At 38.9% G+C, this 14,939-nt stretch overlaps 1 non-coding gene across 1 annotated transcript; it reads right to left on the bottom strand.

The window, feature by feature from the left end:
• Positions 1 to 10,167: 10,167 nt before the first annotated feature.
• Positions 10,168 to 10,270, bottom strand: LOC124220751 (U6atac minor spliceosomal RNA). The gene has a single exon (XR_006883667.1). It is a non-coding gene; the product is annotated as a U6atac minor spliceosomal RNA (small nuclear RNA).
• Between the last annotated feature and the right edge of the window lie 4,669 nt (positions 10,271 to 14,939).

Here is a 14,939-nt window from a genome sequence, read left to right as displayed (position 1 = left end):
GCGACATTCAGTGCCTCCTATTCCAGGGGCGGAAGACACACTTGGGTGAACTAATATTTGTAGACGGTCCGTGAGCGCCGTTAACCTCGCGCAATTATCACGTCGGCAACAAACGATAAACATAATTTTCCTTTAATTAGAATTTCGGTGCAGTCAACAGTTCGCCTTAATTCACACCCAACTGCAAACGGATGATGGTCTTGGCGCGAAAATGGAATAAAATTATCTACGAGAACTTGTGTATTCGAAGTAAGGAATGACGGAATAATTTTGAACCTGCATTGACGAATTGGATGGTAAAATATTATATCAGGACATGTGTTGCGGTATAAAGGTACGATAATTACAGAGAGAAATTGAATGAGAAATTGGGCTGTGAAAAAGGCGAGCGAGTTAGAGAAGATGAAATTTTTTTTTTTTCAAATTTCTAGTTTATTTTAAAATCGTTTGTTTTTTTCCATTGCTGTCATAATCTTCTTCAATTCTCGGAGAATTTAGCAAGCCTGCTTCTACTCATTCCTGTCTTCACCCCGTCCTTTGAGGACCGTAAGAACGATCCTTTGAAGGGGTAAAATAACGTTAGTGCATCGGCAATTTGAAACTTGAGATCTGGAAGAGAAACTAAACTCGCGAAGCGTGTTCGATGCCTATATAACATGTCCGTCTGCAGGCTCGGAGGTTGGTAAATATTTGATATTTAATTTGTCTAAAAGTTGGAAAAGTTGGCGCGGGAAGGGGTGAAAATAAAAAGGGCTCATTTTGTCGCGTGATAAGTCTGTGATTTCGAGATGGATGAAAAAAACTGTGGTAAGAAAAGGATGAGGAGAAAAACGAAAAAGAAAAACAACAAAAAAAGCAAACTGCGAGTTCCGGGCGAGTGAATCCTCCCACTGCAGTCGGTTGTCCAGGACGTTGCCCGTTCTTCGAAATCCGTGCCCCACGCACAAAGGCGCTAACCATAACGTTGGCCACATAAATCAGTGACCCATCGACACCGCGATCCTTGATCCAAGACCATTTTCGCGAGTCGGAGATACTCGAAAGGATGAAGAGAAGAGAAATTGGTTCTCGACGTGATCCTTTCCATTCCAGAAGCCCTAAGTCAGCCTCAAAGACGCCGTGAGTTCGGAATCCTTCGCCACGGAATCCCCAAGACAAGAGTGAAAACTCCTTGGCTCTTGGGCAAAGGGGGGTAAAAAAAAAAAAAAAAGAAAAAAGAAAAAAGGAACGAGAAGTCGAAGACGAACTGCCTCGCGGGAAAGGGTGAGATGAAAACTACCCGACATTCGAAAAGCGGTTCGACGATGCTGATTGAGGTCACTCTAAAAAATTTCGCTTCTTCCTGCCATCCGGAATATATTGCAGCTGGGAAAGTAGGCTTGTTTTTCACAACCTTGGCTACCGTAATTATCACTTCGCGATTGATCGACAAAGGAGTTACAAGTGACGTGTGTATTGATCAAAACAATGAATTTTCAGATTCAAAAATTACTGACTAGATGGAAGTTCGATCAAGTATCGATGTGAATTCTTCAGGCCTTCTTCGTATCCTCATTATTCACTAAAGAACTGTAATCTGTCTCAAATGCGTTGTGTATTGGATCCAAAGAGATTTGAATCGGCACACCATACGTTTCTATTCATTCTTTCCATCGTTAGAATTGAAAAAGAAAAACCCATTGCATGATGCGAAAGTCAATCGTTTCTATTTTTTCGAACGTGTGTCTGCGAATTCGTATTCTCTCTGTTTGTTTATGTTTGAACTGTAATACTGTCTCAGTCGATCGAATCTGGAATTCATGATTTCTTTTCTATCCATTTCTATTCTATTCGTTTGTACAATCCTTTTACCTGGAATGAAGATAAATGTGTCTCGAACGATTCAATTTCTATCCATTCACTTCTGTTTGAGCACCGCAGCGATTCGAATTCATGCAAATTCTTGAATGGCATTAGCAGTTTTTTTTTTCTAACCTAATTTAGTCTGTCTTAAGATTCCGAAGATACTCGCAGTTCTTTTTTACCACCGCAGGATAATTCCAAGTCATTGTTCAGCCGAATACTCGCCACATTTCATGTGGATCAAATTTAAAAATTTCAACCTACCAACGACACCTAATTTTATAACTCCACAAAAATCATCGCGATAATCCGATCAGTTATCGAACGATAAGATAATTGAAAGGACAATTTCCTCGTCTGGGTCGGCGTAATATTTTCAGAAAAATTTGCAAAGTATACGTATATGCAGGTCACGTCTGCCATTATCAGGAGTGTAGCGAGTGCGCGAGTTTGGTATCGGGGTAGGTCGATGAAATCGAGACGATCTCGGGGCGGGAGGGTGAAATAAATCAGGTTCGAGTCCGCGAAAACGTTGAAGGCGTCCAAACATTCCGCCGCAGATCGAACAAACCACCGGCCATTATACTCCGCGGTGCCTTTATTCGTCGCACAATCCGCGGCCGGAGCTTTGTCCGGAATTGATAGATGGTACCCACCGTTCTGCGGAGCGGGAGTGAAAATTGGGGATGGCGGAGGTGAATCAAGCCGGAGTCTGAACGTCGTCCAACCGTGATCCTGAACCTGGTGAAAAGTCTGCTTTCGATTTCACGCCACGCCAAACTTATCCACGATTTCGATTTCGATTACTATCTCGAAAATCTCTCTCTGCCTGTTTATTCTTTACAACGCCCTTCACGCCTCCGTAGAATTTTAATCTCAAGGTGAATCAATCCTCGTGTAACGAAGATCACCCTAACGTCCGTTACAAATTATCGCAGTACTATCTTTGTGACGTTTTTTACTTCAAGGAAAGACGTTCGTACTCTCAAACTTATTCGAGTAGCGATACAAGGCCGGTTATGGTTCTACAGATTCCTGCACCGATGGTTTACCGACACTCACAATTTCGATACAATGAATCCAAAACCGGCCTTGTATCGCTACTTCCGTGTGTTTGGTGTTCTTGAAGGCTTTCGTCGTTGAAGGTAGAGCTTACACGGCCATTGCAGGCAGTTCGAACCCACGAGCAAGGCGATTCAATGATATTTCTTGTGTGTCATTGTGTGCGCGCGCTCGTGTGCGAGACTATGTATTTATATATATGGAAGCTGAGTTCCGCGACTGAAACTGCGTGTGAAAAGGCTGCTGGCCGGTGTGGAAGAAGTTTATTAAATTTATAAGGTTATCCCGATCGGTCGAAAGTTAAGTCGGGCCGAGGAAAAGGTGGAAAGTACGTTTTGTGGTTTCAAAATCACCGTTCCAGGCTCCGGCGGAAGGGATTCCTCAAAGTGAAGTGATTGACTTTCAGAAGTTAGCGAGACCCTTCGGGGTCACACACCTTAATGCTAAACTTTTGCAGCCGCGGGAGGGGAAAAAGGTGGAATTCTATAACCGGGCACGTATCGGGAACACGTTCCACTTTCGAATCTCATTTCACGTTTCGAAGAAGCGAGAAAAAGAAAAGGAGAAAATATTGAAGGAAAAAAGTGCGAGGAAATATCCCGTCGGGTCACATCCAATCTGTAAAAACTTGACACAACTCGTCTCGTATACTCGCGGGTACTTTTCACTTCGACTAATTCATGCAGGTTGGTTGGGCATAATCGAGAGTTTGAATGAAAGACGAAACGGGAGCTAACGAGGAAATTTGAAGTAAAGAGTTTTTTTCGGCTTTGCCCGAGCAATTTAAATCAGTGGATTACCGACCACGTTCTGACCAATGGGCAAAATCGTTATAACGCCGACCACGGCAATTCATCTACGGATGCAAATACTTTCTGCGAATTAACAAATCCGTGCGACGGCACGTGAGCAAGCGGATTTCACGAGCCAGTGAGGCGTTTTATTTAATTCCGGATTGATTAAAAATATCACAATGCGTCCGCGGTACGACGGGCGAATCGTTAAATCAGTTGAAAAGGATTCCGGAAAACACTTGAAGCAATGCGCGGAGTCGCTGATACGCGTGCGTACTTCGTATGAGGTTTATTTGTTTACTTTATTTTATTTTCTTTATTTTTCCACACGATTTTACAGAGCCTCTTGCCGTTTTCTCTGCGAGCTTTGCTGGATTTTTTTTTCTCAGCTCGTCATCGCGATACGGCCTCCGGATGATTCGCGGCATATTAAAAGTGTCGGCGGAGTTAAAAACGGGCGGGCAGGAAGATATCGGAAAAGAGTATATAACTTGGAATATCTAGGTGGAACCCTGTAAGGGAAATTTAAAGCCACTTCGCTGCCTCCGAGGTGTCGCCGTATATTTTAAATTTTATCACCGCTGGCTAAAACGTACGACCCCCATCTTCGAGCTGGGTTTGAAAAATAGATCCCACCCTGATACTCGTGCTTAGGTTATAGACGTACAGGATTGGTATGTATGGCTGTTGAGGTGAGCCAGCTTCAGCCGAGGATCAAAAGTAAAGGGATTACAGGGAGAATTGAATATGCGAACAATGTTGAATGTTTGATAAAAGTTTGGAAAGAAACAACTCGTGTGCTCTGCACTGAGAAAAATTTCATTTGTTGTAGTAATAAGAAAAATTCGGTGAAACAGGTATCGTTAAAAAAAACTGTTCGAATATTGTTGGGATTACGAAAAACGAGGTACGCCTAACCATTTTGCGCTATCGTCGATCCTTTTTTGGTTATTGCAACGGAAAATCAGTTTGTGAGGTTTACTCTACTTTTTTAGTTAAACAAGGCTTTAACGTCAATTTATTCCTGCACAAGCATTAAGTTTTCGCAACAGTTGCAAGAAAATATAGCAACAGTGATCGTAATGAGAAAGAATAGTAACGGATACTAGACTTTCCGGTAACAGCTAGAAAGCTATTTTTGTTTTTTACCTAGAACTATATTTTTTTGATGGTGGTAAAATATGAAAATAGTTAAGGACTGAGCGGTAACCGGAACTAAAAATTTCTCTCAGTGTAGCTTTTATATGCCAATTCATTTTCTACTCCCAAAAATCACTTAATCACGAGTGCAGGGTGACCTATTTATCTACTCTGACAATGAGTATAGCAGCGTTGTAAAAAAAAAAGAACTAAATTCTAAGGGAACAATGAGAAATAAGATTTCTCGCTGTATAGCAAAGAACTTCAATAAATCTCAATTGCAGGAAATCGTATTGATTTTCAAAAGTAAGTATCTCAACTTGACGGTACAAAAATCTAATCACAAATTAGGAAAAGCGGTTAATTCCTTTGGCAGGAAAAAAAGTTTGAATAAAGTTTCGTAAAATTTCCTGGACGAAGGAGGACAAATTTCGAATCATTAAAATACCCGAAAACTGTTCAAGTTTCACTCGATTTGTCAGAGTGATTTGGATACCTTTACCAACACGGTGTATACCTCAAGTGCTTCGCTTTTTCTGGAACTCGTTGAAAACCCATTAAGGTGACTAGCGTGAAAAAATATTCGATTTGACTTCCAGAATATCTGATTTCCAGTTACGGAATCTGGTGAGCATCAGAGCCGTGTCCTTGGCAGAAAGCTTTCAGCCTTTGCCCTCAAAGTTGAATCCAGTAAAGCGTCGATTTGCACATACCGCGTGAAGCGTCGGCTCTTGGCATGGCAACGGTGAATTCTGGGGGTAAAAAATTAAGTTACTTAGACCTTTCCAGTTGATCGCTGGCTCCGTTAAAAGCTCAAGAAGGGTTTCAACGTTGTATAATATCACTGCGCAGCCGAGGAATCTCTTTGGTTTTCAAAAGCCGTTTGGTGCTTGACTGCCTCCGGGCAAACGGCGCGTGTTAAATTGTAAATTGGATCTACCATTCCGGTGCGGGAAACATGGAACACGTTCCGAGTGTGAAATATCGTCGAAGAGTCGAGGAATAGGACGAAAGAGAGAAAGGAAAGAGTCGCGAAGAAGAAGCAGAAGAAGAAGAAAAAGGAGAATTCTTTTCCGTAATAACGAAAAGAGGAAACCTCCTGTCCTGCGGAAAAAATTCCTTTGCTTTGATGTTTCCGCTCAAGCGAGAGCCGCTGACGTTTGGAGAGGGACCGAGTCTATCCCCCCCCCCCCCCCTCCTTCTAAATTATCAACCTATCAAGTATCACCATTTAGGGTCTCATTATACCTCGGCTCCGATTACAACGTTATGAGGTTAATGAAGGGCTCCAGTCGCCTTCGATCCTGCAGGGATTTTCGTCTTGCAAACCTTCGCAAGAGCTTCGGGAAGACGAACGCTGGCTCGCCTTTGAATATCTAACGATGTTTGCATGCTTGCAAGCAATTAATGAAGACAAACGCCCCCTCCGTGTATCAATATTTCACGAGGACCCACTTGAGTCATTAAAATTTTTTGGCCTCGGCATTTCGAGACCCTGTTTAACTATATGTATACCCTGCACAAAGATTCGCATTCGTATGGCGAAACTGAAAAAGAAGATTGAAAATTCCGTTCAGCTGTTCTCGTATATGGAAAGAGTTTTGCCGTTTTAAGAAAATTATTGCCGAATTTCCGAAACTATGGAATTAAATACCTTCGGTATAGATGTGAAGTTACATGGAAACCACTTGATTGGTGGCCATCTTTTTCAAAGTATCCTTTATCATAGTAACTAATAATCGGTGCATTTTAAGAACTGAACAGCCATATCGTGAGCAATTGAATCCATCGATGGAATACTTCCTTGTCATCTATCGATTCGTAACTATTACCATTCACCAGTCCTGAATCAAATGTCTATAGAGAATAGAAACCAAAGCTTTTGGGTAGTTCGTAACTTTATAGTGTCCTAGCTTTCATCGCAATAACCAGTGTCGTTTTTCCAATCAAAAGGTCCAATCCTACTGTAATCGGCGTCTAAACAGGCTAATTTTCGGGATTTTATTTCGGAAAAACTGCTAACGCAATACTATTAACTTTTATATACGTTGTTACGTTCATTTTAAGGAGCGTCTGTAAAGATTTTCATCAAAAAATATTGAAATTTTCAATGTTGGTATCCATGATTTCACAAATATATTGTTCGATCTGAAATTAAACGAAAAATATATCCGTGAAGTGAGGAAACTTTTTTTATTTTTTCGTCTTAGGTTACGAGTGAAAATTTCTCAACTTTTTCGTAATTCTCGGAGCAACAATGCGTGTTATTATTATTAATATATGTTCCAAAAAGAAAAATAACGTACCGACAAAATCGTCCGTCACTTCATAGCTAATATCATGTAGGTACTGAATATATCTACATATATGATTTTTTTATTGGTTTCAAATCAAACATATTTGCGGAATCATGCAAACCCATCGATCACACATCAGCGGATGATGCGAAGAAGAATAACGAGTGATAATTTCAATATTGCTTTATGAAAATTTCTCCACACGTTCCTTAAGATGTACATAATCACATGTGAAAAAATTGATAATATCGAATTTGCAGTTTTGCCGAAATAATTTCCCAATAGTTAGCCTGTTTGGATGCTAATTACGTTTAAGCTCACCCCTTAAAGGGCTGCACGATTCCTCATTTGCCAATTCTTCGTTGGCGATGAAAGAGACGAGGCGGAATATACCGGATTTTCAAATTATTGAATCGAAGGGATCGGAAGACTGGAAGGACGACCTGTGTTCAACCTCGCAACGCGAATGGGAAGAAGAGCCCGGTTGTAGCTCCGTGTTTGCAGAGTCCTTAGTATCCCTAATGAGCTCGACCAACCCCCCAACGATAATTGAACCGCTTATTTGGAAAAAGGGTACGTAGCTTTGCAGTCTGGGACTGTGTCTACACATTAGACGAGAGACTCGGCTCTTCAACAAATTGGGCACAGCGAGTCGGGATTCGAGGGTTAGCGATACTCCTTTTTCTTCTCTCTTTGTTTACCTTACACCGAAGCGAGTTTAAAAATCGTTACCAGATGCCTGCGTCTTACCCTGATTTCGAAAGGAGTTATCAGAGGCCAAGATATTCTTCGTTGTTTAAAATTTGATCTACCTATGTTTCGTTCTTCATTTTTCAGTGTAATTCGTATCGGCGTGGCGTCCTTTCGTCACACGCCTGCATCGTCATTAATTCAACTCGTACGCCGGACCGGAGCTGAACAAAACCACCAGAGCACCGTTATCCTTAGAGGTTGAATATCCAATGGCACGTCCGATCTTAAGGAGATTACATCACGGCATGGCCAGCCAGGGACTACTTTCATCAATATTAGAAGCATGGATGAAAGTAATTAACTTCAGCCTTGGACTGAGCCAATGTCATCATCCTTCCTCTAAAACTTATCAACCGGTTTCCAAGCCCTTCACAACTCTTGATATTACATGTAATATTCACAACTACGAACCCGAGGATAACTCGTTTGTTTCGGTGGAAGAGAAACTAGATCCAATTTCACCCATCTACGTCTTTTCTTAACCCACTCTGGGCTGTTTTATATTTTTTTAAGCGATTCGTGCCGGCAATGTCTTCCGTAGGTGGAGAAAATTGCTTCTACCTATCGAATTGCGTTCTCCAAAGTTACGTCGAGCGCGGTAAACATGACTTTACAATTATCGGCGATCCCCTGAACTTTGGAACAACAGACTGGTGTTGAGCACATACTCCTGGATAATGGCGAGTGAGTGACGCGTTATCAGATAACCCTTGGTAGTCGAATTATGTGATTTAATCTACCAAAGGATTTCATTTACATGACAGGAATTAAGCTGGTGGTTGTAATGAGAGGATGGCTCACTGATACATCGTGAAATGATTTCGGAATTTTCAACATCGTTGAAATCTTTAAACGAAATGCTTACTACAACGCAACGTAATAAAATCGGAATAGTACGACATATTGCCGATAGTTCTATTATTCCATTCTTTATCGGAAGATGAAAGAGAAATAAAATTTTTACTCATACTCTTCTTCAAAATATCGAGACATAATTTAGTCATGAAGTTTTTGTTTTCATTACTCGTTTCAATCTTGTAACAGAATGTAAAAAAAATTTCACCAATTTTTTATTTGACGTCTTCTGATTCTCACTATTTAGCTAATTTTCGGCACAGCTTACAGTGAGAATACCTTAAAAACTTGGAAATTCGAGATGTCGAATCCGATTTGGCTAACCGAAATCGAAAAATTTGAAAAATGTATTCTCACGGAAATTTGAACTGTTTGAATTTTTATTGCCAACTCGACCTGCCATATTAAATTCCAACTTAATTTACAGTCATATATCTGTAATACATGGCTTTTGTAAAAATGAGAAGCAATTCATTCTATTCTGATGCTGTCTACCGTCTCAGATTCTCATTTTTAACAAAAAATTGGGTCCATGGTCCGAAAAAGCCTGAAGCTTGATAATCCTTTCACTGAGAATACATTGTTCACTTCTCAGGCACAAATTACATTCTTTATTCGAGAATGCTGAAACCCAACGATAGAAAAGTTCATACAAATCGTACATGTAAAATATATTACAAGAAATCATTTCACCCGAAGATTCATGTACGAGTATAGAACGTTATATTTCAATTCTTAATGAATTGTTATTCAGCTTCACAAGATACAGAAATTCTACAATGAAGGTAAAATGGATGAAAAAAAAACCATATAGCACCAACAAATAACTATACATTCATAAGAAATGTAGAAACCAGTATTTAAAATATATGAAACCGTTGCAAGATTTGAAAAAATTCCTGATTTAAGCTGACGTTATATTGATCAGGTAATTTTACGAAAAAAAGATGTATTTCAACTCTAGTCAAAAATGTGTTTACAATGGTACAACTTTTATAAACAAAGCTTAATGATTCATTGGGAAATACATGATTTGTCCGTAAATTGAGGTAGAATATTCCTGATTCGATTACAGTTTTTTTTTTTTTTTTTTGAGTAAAAGTACTTGGTACCATATTTAAGCTTCGTTCCGTGATTCAGACACACTGTTTTCTGACTGAAACCTCTGTGTAAAATTTCATATTTGGGATACGTACAACTCGAGCTTTTGTGCCTGAAATCCATAATCGGAATTCTTCGTTTCAATGCGGAGATTCCCATTTTTGTACGTAAATAACAATGTTCTATTTATTTCGATGTTAGTTTCACATACGTTGACTGCTGTTTGTCTTCCAATATTACCGGATGGCTGGAATAGACTTAGTTACCACCTTTTCCGTGCCGAGAACTAGTTACAACGGTCGTGATAATTGGAAGATTGGAAAAAAAAAATGTGGTAAGAGCCACCTTGGTGGCAGTGCCTTACCAGTTATATGTGTTCCATCCTTGTCTAGGGGAGTGCTAAACGTCTCTCCTTTCATACTACACGATATGAGCGGCGCCGCGGCAATTTTATATAGGAACCGAGTGTCTGGTCTGCCGCTTGCGAGAAACTCAAGCGTCACTTACAGGGTGAATTACTGGAAAATAACTATTTTGGAAAAAACCAATTACGATGAACGATGTTGGTAGTGAAATTGTTTATTTCTTTGCCGGATTAAAAACTTATTTGTCGAAGAATTAGTGATCGAAAAATGAAAGATTAGATTTCGCGATATTTTCTACTTTTTACACCCGTGTTTACTGCGTCGACTGTTTAATTATTTTCCGATTAATCGAACCTGCGTTGGTATTCATGACGTGATATCGAATAGCTTTTTGCACACGTTCTTGAGAAATTAATTTTTCAAGTTTTCCATTCGGATATGGATTGACGAGCTTTTCCATCAACAAATTCAACACTTCATTACCATATCAATCGAATGAACGAACCAATTTCATATACGTGTCCTACATCTTGACGTTTGTGAAAGCACACGAATACCACGGGTTACCTTGATTTATCGTTAAATATTCTTTTGAAACAGCTCGCCAGCTCGAATAGAAATAAATTGGCGTGTACAAAAATAAAAACGGAGTGTTATCAGGTCGGCAATTGATTTTCATATCGTGGTCAATTAGAAGTCACTCAATGGAATACAAACAGCAGAGTCTGGGTTTACTTGAACGATTTGAATAGATTTCATATTTATGTACATTCAAAAAGCGATTGAAAGGCGCTGAAGAAGCAAAACCCCTCTTGGATTGAGCCCGCGATATTTTCAACGAGTAAATTTCGATCCTCAAAGCATTAGTGAGTGGTAATTAAATTAACAAATTCTGGGTCACCGATAAACCCGGATGAAGATGGGAAAAAAAAGAAATAACGAAAACTCTGCGTAAACAAATCGCAAGAGTTGAACAGACGATTTTTTGTAAACCGGATAAAACTAAAATTTCAATTCGAGAGGAGCTTTTACTAATCCTGGATCTATAAACCTACCTCTCCATAATTCACGTGTCCACACAAAAATAAATTTTTATTTCTGGTCGCTATAGTTTCCCAGATTATTACTATTTTTTGTGAAAACAAAAAATTCGTTTTGTGGGCTTAACCAGAAGATCTAGGATATGGTAGTGCTGTTTTAGATTACGGCCACTTGAGCTTTATTAATTCCAACTATTGCGTTACTTTGATGTTGGTGAAAACAATAGATTTATTTTGAAGGCTGATTGAACTAGAAGTAAGTGGTTGACTGAAGAAATAAATTCACTGTCTCAATAACAAGATAATATTGCATTGGCACTAAACATATACTTTGACCACATTTTCTCTTGATTCAAACGATATTTAACCAGTTATTGTCCAGAAATTTTTAGTTCCGGTTACCGCTCAGTCCTCAACTATTTTCATTTTCTGCCACAATCGAAAAAGTATAGTTCTAGGTAGAAAATGAAAATTAGTTTTCTAGCTGTTACCGGAAAGTCTGGTATCCGTTACTATTCTTTCTCGTTACGATCACTGTTGCTATATTTTCTTGCAACTGTTGAGAAAATTTAATGCTCGTGCAACGATAAATTGACGTTAAAGCCTTGTTTAGCTAAAAAAGTAGAGTAAACCTCACAAACTGATTTTCCGTTGCAATAACCAAAAAAGGATCGACGATAGCGCAAAATGGTTAGGCGTACCTCGTTTTTCCTAATTCCAACATTATTCAAACAGTTTTTCTAACGATACCTGTTTTACTGAATTTTTCCAGTTACTGTAACAAATGAAATTTTTCTCAATGTATAAAAAACTGAATTTTTTTTCGCGAAACAGGTCCTCCGAAATTAAAATATCGCGTATGCATCCTCAGATACGGAGGACTTGGGCACGCGGAGACATTGAAGGGCAGAGGAGGACGAGGCCTCGACTCACCCTTGAGAAGGGTGTGAATAAGTACGTCTCGAGGACGTCTATAGTGCCTCAACAACCGGTATGTTACACACACCGTGTTCAAGGGAGCAGGAAGATACGCAGATAGACGAGATCGAGTCATCTGCAAATGATGCGGCTTATCCTAACCAGCAGAGCTCTTCTCGCCAACGATGTGAGACCTGAAATTACAGGCAACCGTTATCGTTATCATTGTCAAATATAAGTTCTTCATGTCTGAGCGAAGAGCGAGGAGAACTTGAGCGTAATTGCAAAAAGTCTGCAAACTATGAAACGGGAGTGAAACTTTTTTTATTCTCTTTCCAGCTGTTTCAAGTCTGATCATTTGTGCAATCATTGAAATACTAAAAGCGATACTCTCGGAAACAAAGGTGTTCCAGCTACCTTGTAAAGGCGATGAACTTTCATCGTATTCAGTTCAGTGAGTAGTTCCTGGTCAATGTGATATTCTCCACGTTTTGTAGTAAAGCATTTTCGAATCTTAACATAATTCGTATTCAACTCTTTGAGTCACACGTTATTGCGTGGAATCAACTTTCATAACAAGATAGTATTTTATGATTTTTAGGGCCGCTGATTAAAAATCTGGTGCCACATTTTGAAAATTTAAAATCGTAGATTTGATTGAATTTGGTCGAATACGGTCGGAAAACTGTATTCAGGGGTTTTCGGGGTCACTGGTTGGATTCGCCGTACTGAATTTTCAAAATTTTATTTCAGATTCGTAATCAGTGACACCAAAAACTTCTGTACAGAGTTTTTTTCTCTGGATTCGATCGAATTTCGAAATTTTCGTCCACCATATTAAATCGACTCTTTCAGAATATTAAAAAACCGATTTCAGATTGGCATTCGGCGACCCCAAAAACGGATATATTATGCGAAACATGTATATTTGTGAACGAGTAACTTTCTCGGAAATGAATTAATCGTTCAATTCTCACGATTTTTTTCACACAATTTATTTTTAACAATAACAATTCACATCATATCGCAATTATTACTCTCGAGTATTGAAAACCTATTACTAAAGTAGCAAAGAAATATGTTTTCAAATTTCTCTAAATATACCAAAAATGGATATCAAATCGGGGTCATGTATTACTAACTACCACTGTGACTCAAAGGGTTAATAAGTAGAAAGTTTTTGTCATCCTGAAACAAGATACATTCTACATAATGTCCAGACAAAACACATTTCACCTATAATTCTTTTTTATTAGTATTCGTATTGTTACGTTAATGATGTTCGTCGTTGACATTATTCAAAACAGAAATATTTCTTACCCTTTTGATAAGCTACCAGTTACATGTCATGTCGTTAATCACAAAATGCCCATTACCAGGTTCATGTTACCATCACTATTAATGACGATATTCAAACTGTATTAAATTTTATGGGTACACAGCCGTTTATTGCTGTATTGATGTGGGCGTAATTTTTATCGTTCACAGTCTGTTAATGAAGTCTTGCTTGAACCTAATGATTTGTCCAATAAATTTTATTGAGACGGCGCGACTGATCGATGTGGAATAATAGCGGAGCGGAGAGAATTACGAACATCATGCACAGCAGGAAGCTGTGACGTCATTTATTTTGTTAGCTCAGGACCGAAATGTGAGACATTCGGGATGCTGGATTGATTCCCGAAAACACGTGTCGCAATATCGATGTTTCCTCGTAACTTTCACCAATTTTATAGTCCCAATTTTAGAGTGAAATTTATAGGCTGCTTGTTAATTGTAATTATTCGAAGAATCAAAGTTTAAAATACCTTTCAAGGAACGGTCTCTGGACTTTAAATCGTTGGACACCAAAGATTAGAAGCCATTATTCGATAAATTGTTTTTACGAAAGTGTTTTACACGCGTTGTATACTTTGATATTATTTATTTTGAATCGTTGAATTACAAATAAACGAATAAACACTTTGCGCCGGCACCGAGCCTGAAAGAAATGTATCGGTTCAATCTCCTCCGTCGAACTGCGTGGTTTATATCAGTGAGCAAAATCTTTTGAACTGACTTGGAATCGCTGAAACTTTTTAAATCAATTGAAGCCCTTTGAGTAAAATCGCATGAAATTTTCAGAATGTTCGAGGAAATCATCGAGATAGCTTTGCTTTTAAAACCTCGTGAAATCGTTTTAAAACAAATCGTTCGACACCTTCGTAAATCTTATAACGTAAATTATGTAAAAACTTTGAAAATCAGAGATTTTCAAAATCGGACCGTTGAATTTTACAAGTGTGCAAAATTCAGATTATTTCCAAGTTGTTTCGAGAAAAGAAAAAAAAAAACTTTGTAAAGGGATAGTAATTATTAGGGTTAAAAAATGCAATTACGATGAAATTCAACGCAAAATTTTTCGAGCATAATTGAAGAAACGATTTCGCGAGAGCGATATTGGATGTCTGGTAATAGGTGAAGGATCGGGTATACATACATTCTAAAATGGACAGTGGAAATAATGTCTTCGCAGTACGGCGCAATTTCCATTTACACTTTATCGCGAAGGATGGGAGAGTTTTTATGGAGGTGATCTCGAGAAAACATCTGGGACCCCTAGCATAGTACACGTATCCGTACAGATATCGACAAGGATTCTTATATAACCTCCGTTTAATCTCACGGCGTTTGGACAAGTTTTTTTATGCAGGATGCAGGTAGAAAATTCACATTGTGGAAATGTGCTAAGCATAATAAAGATATGGAGATACAGGCGATGCCGAATCGAGC

The sequence above is a fragment of the Neodiprion pinetum genome, chromosome 5 (genome assembly GCF_021155775.2).
Source record: "Neodiprion pinetum isolate iyNeoPine1 chromosome 5, iyNeoPine1.2, whole genome shotgun sequence".
Classification (NCBI taxonomy): Eukaryota; Metazoa; Arthropoda; class Insecta; order Hymenoptera; family Diprionidae; genus Neodiprion; species Neodiprion pinetum.
The sequence above is the reverse complement of the archived record's forward strand: the minus strand, read 5'-3'. Positions and strand labels throughout refer to the sequence as shown.